General features: G+C 58.6%; 1 protein-coding gene across 2 annotated transcripts in view; it reads left to right on the plus strand.

Annotated features, from left to right (window-relative positions):
• Positions 1–884: 884 nt before the first annotated feature.
• The window catches only part of SRC (SRC proto-oncogene, non-receptor tyrosine kinase), a 29756-nt gene continuing 12164 nt past the window's right edge, over positions 885–18476 (plus strand). The window contains exons 1-2 of one of the 2 annotated variants that reach the window (XM_068149850.1): positions 885–1193; positions 15067–15142. The gene's annotated coding sequence lies outside the window, so the exon portion shown is untranslated. The remainder of the gene's footprint in view (positions 1194–15066; positions 15143–18476) is intronic. The other variant, XM_068149851.1, reaches the window with a different exon arrangement.

An 18476-nucleotide genomic window follows, 5' to 3' on the forward strand; every position in this document is an offset into this window, starting at 1 on the left:
CTCTGTGTTGGGACATTTTCCACCTCCTCCCGGCTCTGGAAGGGGAAGGTGCTGAGAAGCGAGGGGAGGGATGGCTGGAACTGTCTCCCTGTGCCCACCTGCCCAAGCCGGACTCGAGGGGACCTGCTTTTGGCAGTGCTGCCAGTGGGGGACTGGGCACCCCAGGAACACCTGCAGGTCTGTTCTGCTTCGTTTGGAGGTTGGCGCTGGCTGCAGGGAAGTTTAAACCCAAAGACGGGGTGCAGCCACCAGAACGTGACAGTGCCTCCTTCAAAGGACCACAGGGCTGCCCGGGGCTCCCCAGGGGGACCCAGGACGTGCTTTTCCTCAGCGCTGAAGTTTTGCCTCCTTCTGACTTCAGAGATGGGGGAACATGGATTACAGCCCCCCTGAAACAGCGAGGTGTCCCCTCCTGGGGACGGGGATGCACAGATTCAAGCACAGAATGTGACAGAAGAGTGTTTGTCTTAGTCGACCGCCCTGTGTCAGATCGGTGCCCCCAGACCGGCCCTAATAAAAGCCAGGCTCCCGGGTAAACACAGCCCCACCGGAGCTCGGAGCGCCGGGCTCGGCTGGGACTCCCCCGCCACAGCCCCCTCACTCGCGGGGCCGCGCAGCCACAGACGCGCCCGGGGGACTGCGGCCGCCGCTCCCACGAGTGTCCCCGGCGCGACCAGGCGGTTCCCCCCGCCGCGAGCCGAGGTGCGCCGGGCAGAGCCCGGGGCGTGGGCGGCCCAGAGCCCGCTGCGAGCCCGAGGAGCCCGGCTGCCCGGAGCCTTCTCCCTTAAAAAAAAAAGAACCCAGGGAGGGGAGGGGCTGCTGCTTTTTTCCCCCAGCCGCCGTTTCCGGTTTGCTGCCATATTCCTCTTTTTTTTTTTCCTCTCTCCCCTCCCTGGGGGTTCCCCCCCCCGCGCCCCGGAGAAGGGGTGAGCGGGGGCGGGCGAGGCGGCAGCGCGTTGGATCCGCGGCGCTGCGCGATGCTGCTGCCGGCGGCGCAGCCCTGAGCGCCCGACCCGGTTCTGCTCAGCCCGGCTCGGCCCGGCCCGGTGCGGGCACCCAGCGCGGCAGCGGCGGCGACGGCGGCGGCAGCAGCGGCGGGGGGCGGCGGCCGCGCCCCCGGCGCGGAGACAAAGCCGGGGCCGAGCGCGGGAGGCGAGCGGCGGGACCGGCCCCGCTGCGCGGACAGGCGGGAGGTGAGCGGGCGACGGCGCTCGGGGGATGGCTACGGTCTGCCCGTGGGGTCCAGCAGGGGATGCCCCGCTATGGGGCCCGCGGGGTGTGACCGGGGTCCGGTGGGGAATGCTCGGGATCCGCCCGTGGGGTCCGGCGGGAGATGTCCGCGGTCCAGCAGTGGGTTCCGGCGGGGTCTCGCAGTGGGGCCGATGCGGGGATGCCCACAAGCCGGCCCAGCTGGTTGTGGGTCCGATGTGGGATGCTGGCAGTTTGGCGAGGGGGCTCTGGGGCCAGCCGAGGACGCCCCAAGCTCCGGTGCTGTAGCTGTGCGTCCGGCAGTAGGGGCTGCCCGCAGCCCGGTGAGCTGGCTGTGGGTCCCGGCAGGGATGCTCGTGGTCTCGCTATGGGTTTGGAGGACTGGCTGTGGGTTTGGGGGGCTGGCTATGAGTCCAGCGGCGGATGCTCATGAGCTAGTATGTCAGCTATGGGGCAGATTCGGGCCCGGCCGGGGATGCCGAGGGTCCGGAGGCGCAGCCGGGGGGGGTCCGACGGAGCGGCCCCGCCTGTCTGCAACTCCCCTTTGTTGTGATCGGGGGCTAGGGGAGACCCCCGGGAGTGCAGGGCGGGGAAAGCCGGGCTGTATGTAGGCCAGGACATGAAATATTCATTGCCCCCCTGCCTTGACGTCTCCTGATCCGCTTCCCTTGCCGTGTTTGCTCACCGGCGATTCTGGGGCTGGTGTCCAGGATCAGCCTGGAGAGCTGTGTCCAGCCGGGCTCCTTGCCTTCCCCCTTGCCAGAGTTGACTGCATCCAGCTTCTAGGGGGCTGCAGAGCCCCGTATTGCCTAATTAAAGGCTTTATCCAGCCAGGAAGTTCCCCCTTCACATCCTGGGAGATCCAACCCTACTATGTGGCTATGAGCAATGGCACTGATATGTCACCACCATCCCTTTCACAGCCCCCGGTGCTGCAGAAGAGCATCGTGGGGTTTGTGCTGAGCCCCAGTGTTACAGGGATGGGATTCTACACCTGCTTACTGCCTTGGGGGACAGGCAGGAACTCAGGCAGGATGTGCAGCGTCCTGGTACCAGTTGGTCCAGGCACAGGGGGACAACCTGTAGGGGTGGAGCCCACTGCACAGGACTGTGTGTGCTGGGAACAGGGGCTGGAGAGGAGGTGGCATCTCGTGGCACTGACCCTGGTGTGGTCCTGTCTGGTGCCAAGCATTGTCTGGGGGAGCTGCACAGCCTCCTGCAAGACCCGCGGGAGGTGAGTGGGGATCTGCTGCATCTCTCCGCATCTTGCTGGCCCTATGCAGAACATTCCTCTCTCGGCCCTTCCTCACCCCAGCACTCAGCCCCCTGGACTAGGGGCCAGGAGACGACTCTGATCCCAGTCCTGGTTCACATATCACTGAGCAGCAATAAAGGTCATAGGTGACAGTGGGTTGTACTCCTCTGTGTGTGCTGCTGGCTCACCTATCCTCCTGGCTCACCAGAAGCGATGCAAAGGAAGGGACATGATGTGGTTGCTCACTGCAGCCTGGAGGTCCCCCAGGGCAGGCCCCATGGCATTAAGAGTTGGGAGCAGTGGAAGGTGCAGAGCCCTAGGGGGGGGTCCTGCAGCAAGCTCCTGCTTGGGGCTGGCGTTGCCTGTGCAGCAGGCCCAGGGCAGGACAGCACGTACCCAGCAGTGCCGTACACAAACTGAGCTGTGGGAAGGTGGCAACAAAAGATTTCATTTTTCTTCCTCCTGCCCTGTGGGTGCTCCCCAGAGGAGCTGGAGGGCTTTGTCCCTCTCCTCTGAGCTGAGGAGATACCAGCAGTGACAAGTGTGCAGGTGGGAGAACCAAGTCATGGCAAACCCTCCCAAGGTCTAGCTGTTAATGGTGGAAAGCTGTTTGTTCCTGCCAGGCACCCAGCCGCTCAACACGTGCCTGGGCCCCCCATGTAGTGTGCACTGGTCAAACAGGGGTGGGGGCCTGGCAGGGCACTCTAGGGAGATGTGAGGGTGGGGACATGCAGGGGGACATCGGCAGTCTCACACTTTAAAGCATTATTCTTTTTGTGGGGGTGCTTCTGCAGCTGGAGAGGCTAATTCTGGGCTGCCCTGTATTGTTCTGCGCCACTTTGTGCTGGCTCAGGACCTAGCCCATGGCAAATCCTTGGCCGTTCAGTGTCTCTGAGACAAGGCTGGCGTGCTGGCTCCCCGGGGAGCCGCGTCTCTGTAATCATTAGCCAGCTAATGCTCGTTTGTCAGAGAAGGGCACCTTTGCTTGAGAGATCGAGGGTCGGTTCCTGGTTCCACGCTTTGACCTGGGAGCAGCAGGGCAGAGGCTTCTCCCAACACCTTGCCTCCGTGGCTTTGCCAAAACGCAGCCCCAGGATTTTTTTGGAGAAGAGGTTATTTATGGGCTGGCGCAGCAGCAGCTAAGGGAAGTCCAATGTTCCCTGTCTCGATCGTTAGTGGCCTTGCAGTGCTCCCTGTGTGATGGAGATGCCCTAACGATAGCTTTGCCCTTTAATGACTTTGTGCCAGAGTGATGGAAAATCATGGAGGTACCACAGGGAGGCAGAAAGGGCTGTCCCACCCCCTGGACAGGGGGACAAGACCAAGAGAGAACTGAGCTCACTGAGGTGAGAAAGGGATGGATCACGAGGCTCCTGTTCCTCCTAAGTCCTGTCTGCCTCTCCCTGCTACTGGGGCCAGGATCACGCCTGGTCTTTGAAGAAGAGCTAACACTCTTATCTACAGAGACCTGAAGCACTCAGTCCATAACCTCTCAGCAACAGCCTGTAAGACCTTGAAAAAGCAGGAGTGAGCAGAGTCTGCACCTCCTCCCAGTGTGTCTAAGGGTGGAGAAAGCCCCCAAGGCTCAATGGGACAAAGCCGTACTCCTGGCATCGCCCGGGGTGCGGGGGGGCGAATTTGAAAGCCTATCAGAAGCGCTATTGTTTCCTGTACCGTCTATTTTACAGCTCGGTTTCCAACTTGTTTCTTTATCTCTCGGAACAATTTCCCATTTGAGCTCACTTCCGCAGCACTCCGCAGCACTCCCCAGAGACGTGGCCAACGTGCACCCCATGGCTGCGGGAACCGGCCTCGGCTTGTTGCCGCACAGCGCCGTGCGGGAGGAATCCCTTTAATCCCGTTCCTGGAGAGCAGCTTGGACTTGTGGCTGGAGATAGCCATCCCAGCCTGGCAGTTCAGGGACAGCAGCGCGGATTGTTGCCGTTCCCAGCCCAAACTCCTCTTTCTGGCTGCCGGGGGTGCAGATCAACTCCCTTAGGGCTCGAGTCTTGCTGAAATTTCAGCCTGTCAGGAGCAAGCCTCAGAGAAACAGTCATGCCTTGGGCCTTCGTCTTTGAAATGGGCAGCAAGCTGTGTGATAGCCCAGTGTATTGTGTGCTCAGGAGGGGAAAAAGAATGTAATGACCTGGCTGAGCACGGTACAGCAGCGTGGGCTGCAGTCGGTGCTTGGGTGTACCCAGGCCCCCAGCTTGGCCCCGCGTTGGCACAGGTGACCTCAGCGCTGGCTGCAGCAGGAACTGGTGCTGTTTTGCACATGCCTCTGCACACACGAGCTTTGAGAAGAAAGCCCTGAAACAGATTTCAGGAACAAATGCGGTTTGAACTTGGGCCAGGAACCAGGACCTGCAAATCTGTGTCTTGTGCTGACTTCCCTGCAGGCTACAGATCTCCTGGCTGCCCTGTCTGTGGAGCAGGGAGGTGTTTGGGAGGGCTGGGAGCTGCTGCGGGGTGTTGGCCTCTGGACAAGAGGGGGCTCATCACTGTTTTTAAGTCAGACCTTAAAGAAATCTGCCCAAACACTTTGGCTCCAGGTGGTCTTGGTGGAGATGCATCATCCAAAGTACCCATAGGCTGGTGTGCAGGATCATTGGGTGCCTCTGGAGGGCTTTGGGAGCAGAAGCCCCTGGGTGTTCAAGACAAAAATAGAAGAAAGAGGTGAGGGGTGTAGGGAGGCTGCCCTCGCCTCACAGCCAGGAAACCAACAGAGGTGTGGGCAAGACACGCAGCCCAGCATGCCTGGCCCTCATGCTGGGAAAGTACTGGGGTGATTTTGAGGTCCACAGCAAAGGTGAGCGGGTTGTGCTGGTTCAGCACCACCTCCCACGCGTGACGTGAGGACACTTGTGACCTGGACTCCACTGCGCTTCCTTCCCCACGAGTCTTGAAGGCTGGCCCCAAGTTTCCCATTCCTGTCCCAGGCTTGACCTGTTGTGGTCTTGCTTCCGTGACCATGAGGTTTCAGCTGGCCCTGAGCCCACTGCTTTAGGGCTGGCTGGCCAGAGGAAAACCTGACTGCCTGCTGCAAAAATAGCTTCCACCCAGCATGGCTGCTCCCATCCTTCCTGACCGTGTGTGGCAATCTTGGCCACCATAAAACTGGGCAATGAGGGGAAAAGCTCACTGCTGCATGGCCCTTCCCAGCATGGGAGGGGTTAACCTCAATGTCCAGCTTGTCTTGAGCCACATGCCCCTTCCCATGCAGCATCCCCCATCCCGGTTTGGGGACAGCGGGCTGAGGGCAGGTTGATGCTAAACGGATCCTAAAACATCTCCCCTTGGAGCACCCTTTAGCAGGAATTTGGAGTGGAGGTGCAGCACTGTGCCTGGGTTTCACTGCTCCATTTCACTTCCCCACCTGGTAAGGAGCATTGTGTGCCTCAGTTTCCCTCAGGAGCACCTGGGGAGCTGCCATTGGAGGTTGGTGAGGTTTTACACTGAGTGTGTGCCTTGGTTTCCCCCTCTCCTGCCCCAGCTGCCTTGCCTTGCACTGTGCACACTCCATGGGCAAAGCTCTTTCTTAGGCAGAGCAGATAGAGTCTGATCTCCATGAAGTGCCACCATCTTCCTCACCCGCTCGCCCACAGCCTCTCAGATTCTGTTTTCAAGGTCTTCTTCCCCAGGCTGTGACCCAGCTGGGCACCAACTTCCCTGGCTGAAACCAGCCCTGGTGGCTTGGTGGTTTTGTGGTGGCACTGGTGGCAGTGGGGTCAGGCTGTGCCATTCTCAGCTCTGGGTGTTCTCGGGGTGGAAGCATACACTTGCTGACTTCTGCAAAAATATTACACAACACAGAAAGGCTTCAGAGTTGCTCCCTCCTCAGCCAGGCCCCTTCCTTCCTCTGCCCATCAGATGAGTGTTGGCAGTGCCAGGGAAGGGATCGAGAAGCCTTGGCACAGCTGTGGGGGAGCTGTGGTTGAGCACTGACCTGGGCAGGGAGGGTGGCATGAGGCATGGAATGGTGCCTAGGTAGCTGCAGAAGTCTCTGCAACCAGGGTGAGTTTCATGCTCCAGCAGCACAGATAGTTGAGCTTGGCGGTGAGTGGGAAGAAAGGCACAGGGTGCTGGAACTGGTGTGTGGCTGGAGCTGGGTAAGGAAGCATGGAAAGCAGTGCATGGGGGCTGCCTGCCCACGTATAGGGGTGTGTGTGGCTTGGTGTACATGTGTGCACATGCCCTAGTCTGAGCCCCTCGTGGTGCTTTGGGGATGGAGACAGCTCATGTGCCAGGCTCTGGCTGGGTTGTGCTGAAGCCACGGTGAGCCACAGGTGATGAAAAGCAGGGGAGATGCATTTTGTGCCTTTGTTCCTTCATCCCTTTGTCCTTTCATCCCATCCCTGCAGGCCCTACCCAAGAGCGAGGGGTGGTTGTTTTGAGTAGGAAGAGCAGCACGAGTGATGGCAGGAGAGAGGCCATGGGAGGGTGCAAGGTCCAACTGCAGCTCGGGCTGGTCCCATCCACCTCACCCATAGCCTGTCTCTGCTTTCTACCACCACAGCAGCGAGCGGGCAGGGCCAGGAGGTGTGTGCAGCCCGGCTCTCCCTTCAGGAGTGACAAGGATAAAAGACACCAGCTCAGCGTTTTTCTTTGTTTTTCATCTGCTCGGGGTGTTGATAGCAAGCTCCCTCTGAGGCTTCAACTCCCGGCCGGCTCCCCTCCCAGAGGCTCCACTGGAGCTGTTCAGCATCCTGCTCACTCCAGGAACAGCCTGAGGAATCAGCCACAGAATTTTGGGTATGAAATGCTGTCCAGGGCTGGCCGGGCTCCCTTCGCCCCTCAAGATCCTCCCTGGTTGCTTGTCTGACGCCTCCTGAGCGAGCGGCTTTGTTTTGGTGGTGCAGATGGGAGTGGCTGTGGGGACCAGCATCTCTCAAGGCTCTGCCACTAGCAAGGTCCAGACTTCCTGGGCGTGCCTTGGCTTGGGGTCTTACAGTGCTGAGTAAAGAGCCACGTTCCAGGGCTGTGCCCTCTGCTGTGGGAGCTGCTTCCGTCACAGCCACACTCACAGGGGTGAAAGCAGGAGTCGAGTGTGTGTTGCTAGAGGCTGATCCTGCTCACCCAGCCTTGACTCACACACGCTCGTAGCATGTGTGCATTAGAGCTGGTGGCCCCACAGTTCCCAGAGCATGTGGCTTGTGTCAGGCAGATGCCCCCCGAGGCCCAGAGTAACCTGGGAAAATAAGCCAAGAATCAGCATAAATTTGCTGTGGGGAGTGCTGCCTCTTCACTTGAAACTGTTCAGGGGTCTGTGAAGTGGGAAGTGTAGGGAATGGGTGATGGGAGACCCTTGGCCTCTGCTTTGCTTCTCCTTCGTTCCCTGCCATTGCAGGAACCCCAGCACATGTCCTGTCCAGTCCCCGTGGCTCCCGGCTGGTAGCAGGGCGATGCCTGACCCCGTGGGGTTTGTGTGGGGCTGCAAATACCCTCCCTGCGTTTTTGCTTTTTCACCAGCGAGTGCTTCAGTTCCTGTTTCGTGTCAGGAGGCTTGCTGGGAGGTTCCTTGCCATGGAGGACCTGCAGGACCCCTTTGCAGGGCTGATGGGGCTCAGCTCCAGTCCCGGAGGGCCAGTGGAGCCCAGGGGAGCTCCTCTCCTCGCTGGACTGGATGGGCTGGTTTCTTTGAAAGTGGAAATGTTTTAGCAGTGACGCCAGCGTGGCCAGGGGTGGTTGTAACTTGCTCAGATCCAGAGATTTTTCTGCCTCCCGAGTGTTCCTTGCCCCCTTCCTCCCCCTGCGCTGGAGATTTGCCACCTGCCTGCGCTGACGACCTCACCTGGGGGTGAAGTTGCTGTGGGGTGCTGTTGGGTGTGGCAGCCCTGGAGCTGAGGCAGGAGCAGCTGGCAACACGGTTTTGGCCGGATCTGAGCCACCTGTGAGTCACATCAGCCTCTCACTGACACCTGCCCCTTGCTCAGGAGCCAGTATGGGCTGGGTGCTGTGCCATGGCCATCCACAGAGAACCCAGAGACCAGATGTCCCTTTCCAGAAAGCAGAAGCAAGCTCCGTTTCCTGCAGCCCGAGGCTGGCTGTACTGGGAGAGGCCCTGCAGAAATGAGGAAGAGAAATTCTCCATTCTCCTTGAGCATGTCACTGCATCTCCATCACCCCCTGCAGTGGGGCCAGTCTCTTGTTGTGCTGCTTCACCTGGATGGGAGCAGTGCTGGTGTGATGGGGCCATGGGAAGCTGGGGAATTAGGTGGTAAGTGGTAGGAGCAGCTGGATGCAAGCATGACTTGGGGGCTAGCATTAAAACTACATTTTGGGGGGCACTAAACCCTAAACCCCCTGTGCTGGAAGACTGTTTCGAGGAAGTATTGCCCCATGGCTCCAGGCAGTCCTGATGGCAGGAGCTCCAGCCCCCAGTGCTGACCCAGCCTGACATGGATGCTCCCCTGCCCAACATCCCCAGCCCTGAAGGCACTCCTGCCCTTGGAAGCATTTCCTTTCTGTTTCTTTCTGGAGTTGGCAGGAGAAGATCAGTGCCCTCATCACCTGTCTGGGAGAAGCTGCCTTCAGGTTAACACAGGCCAAAGGCTTTGTGTGCCTTTGGAAAGTGTTTGCTGGGGCTGATTGGGCAATTCCTGGCTTTGGCTGGTGGCCTGGTGGGAATACTGGAAGTGCAGGCTGAGTCAAGCTGGGAGGCACCAAGAGGAATCCCTGCTCTTACCCAGAGCCACACCAGCAAGGTCAGGGTGCACAGTGCCACAGCTTTGAACATCTCCTCTAGGAGATCCCACCATCTCTCCAGTGCTGGACCACCCTTGTGGTGTTTTTTTTTCTCCCTATCTCTAGTTGCCAGGATGCTCTTGCAGTGCAGGAAGGGCTGGGGGATGTGGTGCTGACCAGAAAGCAAGGAATTTCTCTCTTCCCCCTTGGCTCTTGGCTTCCCTTTCCTCTGTGGGTGCAAGCATCAGGACCTGTGTGTTTGTTGTCTACCTGTCCCTGAGCTCTCCCAAAGTACCAGAGCATGGGTAACAGGGGACAGTGGAGACTCTCCAAGAGCCTCCAATCAACTTTCATTTGCTCCCTGACTCCAAACACTCCCCCAGCAGTTCCCTGAACCCAAGGAGGCTCCTTTGGACCGTGGGGCTAGCAGAGCTGCAAGAGTCTGAATTTTTGGGGTAGAAAGGAGAAATGGAGCCCTGCTGGCTGCCCACTCTCCCTTGTTGCAGCAGCAGCTCCTTGCGCAGCTCTCTGCAAGGGGCTGCAGCTCCCAGCACCCACCATCCAGCACTGGGTGATGCTGGGAGTGGGGTGCTGGTCAGGAAAGGCAGTTGCCGGCTCCCTCTGGAGCTCTTCATGCTGCTCAGTGATGGGATACAAACTAGGTGCCCAGGGGGAAGCTGGGACCGAGTAGAGCTTTGCCAGCTCCCAGCTCTCAGGGTAAGCATCACAGTGGGTCAGCCCAGGCTGCTGCCATCTGCACGCTGAGGAACCTGAAGAGGCGGCCCTGCCGCTCCCTGGGTCTGCTGCAGTGCAGTGGTGGGGATGTGACACAGTGTGGCAATGGCCTCCTTCCCTTCTCCCAGCCCTTGGGGCAGAAAAAGACTTAAACCCCAGCACTCTAGGTTAAAAGCCACCCCCAGTGTCTTAAGCCCGGGTGTGTTTTAAGCACACTTCAAAGCAGCCAGCACGTCTTGCCTCACGTCCTGCTGCCGCCGTTGCCGCAGGGAGATAAGGTTTTGGCTTTTTCTCTCCAGCCTTACGCAAGATGGTCTGGTGGGGCACCCATTGCTGAGCTGCCCCTGCCCTCACCCAGCTTCAGGGTGCTATGGGGGTGCTGAGGGGCACTGCCTGCAGCTGTGAGCAGCCGCTGGCAGTGCCAGAGCTTGCTGCCCGTCACCTTGGCAAGCCAAAACCTGCCCAGCGAGGGGCTGGCCCCATGACACTGGGGAGAGCTTGAGCTCTGTGTGTGTGTGTCTGGTGTCTCCCAGCTTCCTGGCCAGATAAAGATCCAGAACCTGCATTGGTGTGTCCCAGGGGTTCGTTACGGTTTCTTAAACTCCCTGTTTTGACATGTCTTTCAGAGGCATTTTGCATCACTCCTGACCATGACTCTCCCCCGTGCTTAGCTGGGGGAATTTGGATGCTTGATTTAATTATCCTTTCCCCTTTTGTGACCCACTGGCCTCTGCAAGCTCAGGCTGTGGAGCTTTAATTAAGATGGTTTTAAATTTAACGGGAGTTGACAGGGTCGGATGGGAGGGGCTGGGAATTACATATGTGGGGAGCATGTAGCTGGCCCTGCACAGCAGCTGTGCTGCCCTCCCCCCCACCACTGATTCATTTCATCTGGGAGAGGTTTCCATGAGCTGGGGGTAGCCAGGGGAGAGCTGGGGGCCTTAACTCAGATACTCTTGACGTGCAAATCACTGGGCAGAGCTGGAGGGGGCACTAGGGGCACTGCCCACAGCTTGGTCCCCAGATTGGAGCTGAGAGATGAATTCAGCATTTTCACATCTCTCCTTGTTCTAGGAATCAGTGCAGCTGAGGAGCAAGTGTCCTTGCAGAGGAGAAGGGCTGGAGGCACGACCCAGACATGCCTCCACAGCGTCAGGCAGGCAGGCAGAGGAGCTGCAGTATCAAACCCTGGTTTGCAGGGCTTAGGGGGGGCAGCAGCTTCCCCTTTTTCAACAGCACCAGAGCTGGTCCCAGCCTGGCAGAGACGTGCCTCTGTGTTCCCACCTTGTAACAAAGCCTGATGGCACAGGACAGGGACTGGAATTGCTTTTTCTATGGAGGACACAGTATTTGGTGTGTTTGGGAGGCAGGAGGAGATGGTGGGCTGAGCCAGGGCAGTGAGGCTTTCCCCAGAGCACCAGGGGCTGTACTGCCCTTCACTGGCCCCCAGCTGTGATGCTTGCTGTGGGAAAAGGCAACACCAGCAGCATCCCCCGAGACCGGGGAGTGGGGGAAACTGCTGTGGGATTGTGGCCGGGGCTGCATTTCCTCCCCAGTTGTGGAGAGGGAGCAAGGGGCAACAACAGGAGAGGATGGCATGCTGGGATGCCTCATGTTCAGATACCACCTTGCCATGGTTGTGGTAGTGCCAACCAAGCAGCAATTCATGGTCTCTGGCTTGACAGGGTGCTGGCCTCACTGTCTAGGTACCCCTGTTGGGGGGCACCACTGCCACCTCTTCTTGCTACCTGTGCAGGGGAACATGAGGGATGCAAAATGCACTTTAGCTCTTAGCTACCTGCCTGCATCCAGTCCTGGATCTCTGGTTTTTGTAGCCCGCCTTGCGGCGGCTCCTGTTTGTCCTGCTTGGATCTGCCTTGGCTGGACTCTGGTCCTACTGGGATGGGGGCAGTTGTGTGCAGCGGGTGCTTGGAGCAGGGTGGGTTTGGCGTCACTGCTCTCTGTTCCTTCCTATCCCCAGTGCCTGCTGCTGTCGGCTGGGTGCTGTGGGGCTGCTTTGTCTCGTCTACCATCCTGCTCACTTCATTTTTCAGTCTGCCCTGAGACAGTCACCATTATTCATCTCGCTGGGGCCGTGCGACCGCGGACGTGGCTCAGCTCGCCTCGCCAGCGGGTGGGTGCTGGTGCCCCGGGCCCCTCACCCACCTCTTATCCAGCACCCGGCCCATCCCGTCTGCTGGCGGTGCCCCTCGGCACCCACCCAGAGCCTCAGCAGCCCCAAGGACTCTCCCTCCCTTTTCTGCTGGAGACATCTCCCTCTCCAAGGCTCGGTGCCTGGGGTTGGGCTCCAGCCCGTCGCGGCATTTCCCAAGGTTTCTGCCTGGCAGAAGCCGTGCTGCTGTGTTTTGTCTGCTCCCAATCAGTGTCTTTTGTTGGTGTCTTTGCAAAGCAGATAAGATCGCTTCCCGCTCCGCCGCCAGCCCCACTATCAGCCTGGCCTTGCCACGGCCATTGTATCCTTGAGCGATCCGGGCGCAGCGGAAGGCAGCGGGAGCAGGACGTGGTAGAGAGCAACAGATCCCCTCTGCTGCCTGCCCAAGAGCATCTCTTCCCTGGGGAGGTAGGGCAGGGCATGGAGCCTCTTTCTGCATCCCAGCTTGCAGATGGGGGGGAGATAAAGCCTGGGGACAGGGGTGTTGGAGAAGCAGGGATGCTGGGTGGGTCAGGCAGCGTTTCCAGCGCCGGCGGGGGAGGCCGGGGGTGCCGCTGTCTCGAGTGCCGTGATCTGATCCGAGCTGAGTTGTGCAGCTGACTGTGCTTCATTTTTTAATTGCTTTTGGAGAGGGGAGGGCGGGGGTGGCCTCTCGCTGGGGCTCTCCTTGCTGTGGCCTCTGCCCCAGGCAGGGTGTGCGGCTGGGCTCCGCCCTGGCACCCTCCCCTCCAGCTGCCACTCAGCCCAGCTGCTGTCTGGGGGGGAAGTGGGAGGCTGGGAAGAGCTGAATGCAGAACCTGGCATCACATGAGGCGCTCAGTGCTACGGGGGTGCTCAAGCCCCACCGTGGCCATGCCGGTGATGTATCAGGTAGGATCACAGTCTTTCTATGGAGTTGGGCAGAAGGGGTGTGCCACAGTGTGCCAGGCTGTGCTGGAGCAGCCACTCTCAGCCACCAAATTCCTAAACCTGTGTGTGCGAGGACGTGAGTGCATCCATCCTCCTGGCAGCCATGTGAGGACCTGTCCCTTTGGCAGACCTTACACCTCACTGACCCCAGGTTCACAGGTGTATTTGGGTTTCCCCAGTGGCTTTTTCAGTCCTGTTTTGTTTAAACACAGCCATGGCCTCTCTCATGTCCAGGAGTCTGGGTGGCACAGTGTGCCCAGGCTGAGGAGTAGATGGGCACCACGTGTGTACACAGCACAGCCTTATTTGTATGTGCTGCAGCCTGGAGTTGAGACTGCAGCTCCCCCCTCCCCGTCCCGCTGTGCAATTATTGCTGGTGAATATTAGTCAAGTACAAATTACAAACCATTCAAAGGCTTAAGGAGCTGTCAATCAGCCTCTGCTTATTATCCTAATCAAATGCACTAAAAATAGTGACAAAACTTATTAGCAGGGGGAGAGAGGAGGCCATCAAAATAAAGCAGCGGTGTGGCACATCGTCTGCCTGGCAGCTGCCCTCCCAGGTGCCCCTCCGGTGAGGGGGACATGGGGCAGCTGCCTGGCATTGCACTGACATAAGGACAAACTTCTTCACTTTGAGGGTGCCAGAGCCCTGGAGCAGGCTGCCCACAGAGGTTGTGGGGTCTCCTTCTCAGGAGAAATTCCAAACCCATCTGGACAATGAGATCCTGGGCAAGCTGCTGTGGGTGACTCTGCTTTAGCAGGGAGGCTGAGCTAGGTCAGAGGTCCCTTCCAGTCCCCAGCACTCCGGGATTCTGTCACCCCATGGAGTTTTGCTTGTTGGTTTTCCACCATCCCACCCTTGATGTCTGCAATGTAACAAGCCTGATGTGTGTTCCATGTGGTGCACATTGTGATCTGGGGAATGCTCAGGCTGAGGAGGGGCAGGGCGGCTGGGGCAGGGGAGACTATGATGGCAGTAGGCAGTGCGGGGGGAGCAGCAGCTCTTTCCCTTTCTGTCATCTCTGTACAAGCCCTCTCCTGGCTATGCCTTGGTGGCTGAGGGCATAAAGGCAGGAGGTTGTGGCTGGTCTCAATTCCAGGCTTGCTGCCAGCAGGGTCAAATGGCAGGGTAGCAAAAACTTGCCCACACAGTCTCGGGTGTTCCTTATGAGATGTGAAAGCTGGGCTTCAGCCAGGACAGGAGCCTGTTGGGATGCTGCTTGGAGCTGAGAAGCTGGAGATGATGCAGAGGCTGAGTCTCTACTGTGCCAAGCAAGCAGGCAACTCTGCCTGGCACTGGTTGAACAGGGTTGGCTGGAGAGGCATTTCACTTTTGGTAGGAGAAGGGTCAGCTCCTGCATGATCTGGGGGCTAGGAGGGGTGGCAGAACCAGGTAGGTGACTGCCCCAGCTCTGCAGGACTCTGCCCTGCTTTGATTTTGACCTGAAGCTGCCCCAAGTCTCTGCTGCTGACAAGTGCCCCCTTCCCCACCCTCCTCATCACAGACACTTGTCCCTTCTGAAAAATCTGGGTAAAACTTGCTTTTCTGGCTGAGTCAGGGCTTGAGCAGCACAAGGTGCTCCCAGACCTTGTATGTGGTTCATGCTGTAGCACATCAGTGCTGGTGGGGATGCAGAAGGTGACTCTCATCCCTGGGGACATGTACTCTGGTTGGTGGCCAGCCCTCCCTGCCACCAGTCCCAGCTGTCCTATATGGAGCAGCAGGGCTGGAGCTGCTGGTGTGTATCCAGAAGAATCAGCTCCACTTCACCCCTGAAAAGTCTCCAGGTGGGCTAGGGGTGCCTGTGCCCCCCCCCCCCCTCGCCCCGGGATATCACTCAGGGCAGCTCCAGCCACCTCCTCTCCTGTCCCTGGATGGGTCTGATGAAGTGGAGCAGAGAATTGTCTCCTCTTCACACATGAGAGATCAGAGCGAGTGGGTGTGAGCTGCTGACCCATGCTGGAGGGGTAGTGAAGAGGAGGAGGAGGAAGGCAGTGGCAGCCCTGAATGCTGGACAGTGGTGTAGGGAGGAATGGGTGTTGGGATGTGGGGACGGCGGTGGCTGCCGTGGGTGCTGACGTCCCTTCTCTCTCTCAGTCTGCAGCGGGAGCTGAGCTGACTTCGCCGGCAGCCCCTCCCCACCCCGCAGCGAGGCTGTAGCCGGAAAGCGCTGGTAAGTCATCTGCATCAGCCCCGAAGTCGGGGACCGGGCTGAATGAGGCCGTCTGGGAAAAGGGACAACCTCCCAGTCACCTGGGGCATCTCGGGTCTGGGGTACCAGGTGCTCTGCACCAGCCGGATTTGGCCCTTGAACATCCCCGAGTGGATCGGGTGCTGGGTGCAAGAGCAAAAGGCAGAACCCTCCCTCCATCCTCCCCACCCTCTGGTGCTCCCCGCTGCGTGGCCAGCCCGGAGTGCGGGGCTGAGCTGAGGCCACTGTCGCCGCCGTGCCTTGCGATCTGCCGCCGGTACTGACCCCGGAGCCGGGAGCAGGGAAGCTCCTGCGGCTGCGACGTGCCCGGGCTGCTAATCCCCGCCGCAGGGACGCTGCCTCCCCAAGCCGCCTCGCAGCGCTGGCCGTGCTCCAGCCCCCTGCCGCCGCGCAGACCTTGGGAGGGGAGGCCTTGCCCAAAGCGGGGATGTGGAATGGTGCCGAGCCCCCCATCCGGGTGCTGTCAGCGGTGAGAAGCGTGGGAGCAGGCAATTGTCCTGGCAAGCACCGGCCAGGCTGCCGGGGCTGGACTCTGGCGGCGTATTCTTTGCAATGTGTCCCACAGCTCCCAGTGATGCTGCTGGGCTGTGCTGGGAGGCAGGTGAAGTGGGTTCACCCACTTCCTTCTCTACCCCTTGGCTTCCCAGAGAGCTGGGAGTTTCATCACTAGCTCTGCCGGAGGCACGAGGGGCTGGTGTGTGACCCCTCTTCCCCCAGGGACCTGAGCTCACCGCACATTCCTGCCACCATTAATAACTCCTCTGTCTGGCTCTTGCACAACCCCCTGCATGCTTCCCTGGGAATCTGCACTCTTTTCTCACCAGGTGCTAAAGCACTGATGTTGGGTGGCAGGGCACTGATGTGGGTGTCAGAGGACTGATGTGGGGTGGCAAGGGATTTCTTGAGCCCCTCTCTAGGGGCAGGTGGGGAATGTCCTCTGCAGGGCAACCTTATGGTTGCGTTGGCTGAGTTACCTGGGGCTCAGAGTGGGGGTGGTGTGAGGCTCCCAGTGCCTCTGGCACATTTTGGGGTTGACAGCCTACATTTTGCAGTGGGCAATTCAAAACTAGTGTGTGCAGGTATTTGTGCAAGGATGTTTGCAACAGGAGAGCTCGTACTGCTCTGCAGTCCCTTCCCCAGAAGACCATGGACTTGTGCTTCCTGCTTCTCTTCCTCCTCCTCTCCCCTCTTCAGCTCCTTCAGTCAAAGCCCAGTGACTGTATTGTGCCTCTCAGAGCAGCATGTCCTGCTGAGTAGCACAGACCCAGTAAAACCCCAAGGAGGGTTATCAGCCAGGCACAGGCTGGAGCTTGGGGTATGTGTTGGAGAGCCCATCCTCCCCAAAAGCACCACACAAGGAGGGGTGAACTTGTAGTCAGTGGTGTCCCTGACCAGGATGTGCCTAGAGGATGCCCAGTGGTCTAACAGGGGTGAAGGCAAGGATTCCCTGGCATTGGAGACACTGAGGAAGTGCTTGAAGGACCCAGCCTTCCACTCCTGTGCTCCAGTCCTGGCTGATCTCGAGGCACACTGACTGTTTGCACTCTGGTTTTTCTCAGTGTGCTGATAAATGAGTGGCTGGGCCAGGCTGGCAGCCCCGTGGGGCGCACTGGGGGAACACCAAAGTGCTGCCAAACCCCCTGCCCCAGCCAGGCTGTTTTCCTGCCTGGGGAAGTGCTGTTTCCAGGGGAAACTCTGAGCAGTGTGTCCCTTGCTCATGGTCGCGTGGGCAGTCACAAGCCACACGGTCACAGCCCCACTGTGTCCCTGCTTTCCTCCCTGCACTGCCGCTGCTGTCCGGGGAGTGCCAGCGGGTGCCAGAGCCCTGGGCGGAGGTGAGCAAAAGGCTGCCTGGGGCATGGGGAGTTTCATTTTCCTTAGCTCTTGGGGCTTTTTCTTGTCCTTTCCAAGATCCTGCTTTCTCCCCCCCAGTTCTGCATCTTCTGCACCAGGGTTTTGAAAGTGCAGTTATTTATGGATCCCCTTTGCCATGGGAGCTGCCTGGGGATTGCCAGCAGTGGTGTTTTGTAAGCACAAAGCTTCTATTTGACCTTCCTTTGCTCTAAGGCCCCCAAAGCCTGGCAGACATCTGTGAGCTGAGTCCTGTGGCAGATAGAGGCATCAGTCCCTCCTCTTCACCTGCATGTGTAGGAGGAAGGACAGATCAGCTGCCTGCTGGAGCAGCTGCCGTGGCTGTATCCACCCCAGTTTATTCCAGTTCCTAAGCCCTGTCAGGATCTGATCCTGCCAGCGTGGTTGCAGTTGAAGCCAACCTGTGTGGAAGTGGAAGGGGATGCTGCTGGTGCAACTTAAAACTGGAAAACAGTAGATGCAAGTGGATCTTTTGGAAAATAAGCCCCAGTTGACAGGCAAACTCCTCATCATGGGGAGGGGAGCAGAGCTTGTGTCTGGCACCCCTAAGCTTCCCCATGGCAGGAGCTTAGAGGCTTTGCCCCACCAATACCAGGGCTCTGCAGGCTACTGGAGCTGCCCTATGGCTCTGGCCCTGCTCGTGGGGGCTCACCTGAGCTTCTCTCAAAAGCTGGGTTAGAAAAACTATCTGTTGGGTGAGGCTGAGCCCTCAACAAAGCCCCGTGGGTGGATGTGTTCAGGTCTGCACCCTGCGGGCTGCAACTGCCTCCTCTGCTCCTTCTCTGCTTGTTTTTTCTTATCAGAGAGATTCTCCCTGGTTGTCTCCACCTCCTTCCCTCCTGCCATGCATGATCTAGCCTAAATATTTCCTTCCATAGCTTCAGGACACTGCTGGGTACCCTGCCATCTTTGGGATTGCAAATAATTCCCTTCCTTCATTTATATCATTACCTTGGAGGTATTTATAGAGCATGATCTTGAGTGGAAAGGAAGGCATGACTATATATAAAGCTGAGATCCCTTGGTCCTTAGCTGCTACTGCCTGTAACTGCTCCTGGTTTAAACTTTTCTCCCATTTGCTGCACGTTTTGGACTTCACAGGAACATTCCCAGCATTTAAATCCCCATTCTGAGCAAATAAAGTGACGCAGCTGTGAGTTCTCCACATTTCTGCTGTCAGAGTAATCCAAATCTGGGAATGTTTGCCTGAGTCTTGTCTTCTGCTGTCCATGCCCTGGTAGAAACCCTAGTGTAGGAAGAAATATGGCTGTTTGGGGTGCTGAACTACCTCCCACAGTGGGTACCTGGCCCTGGAGCAGCCACATTCCAGAGCACCAGTCCAGTCTCTGTGCTCAGCGTCCTCCCTCCACACTCCCTTGGCTGAGCCTGCTTCCTTCTGCTCCCTCCACACTCACATGGCTGA

The sequence above is a fragment of the Melanerpes formicivorus genome, unplaced genomic scaffold (assembly GCF_026170545.1).
Source record: "Melanerpes formicivorus ecotype bairdi unplaced genomic scaffold, bMelFor1.0.p_v2 SCAF_19, whole genome shotgun sequence".
In the NCBI taxonomy this organism is placed as follows: Eukaryota; Metazoa; Chordata; class Aves; order Piciformes; family Picidae; genus Melanerpes; species Melanerpes formicivorus.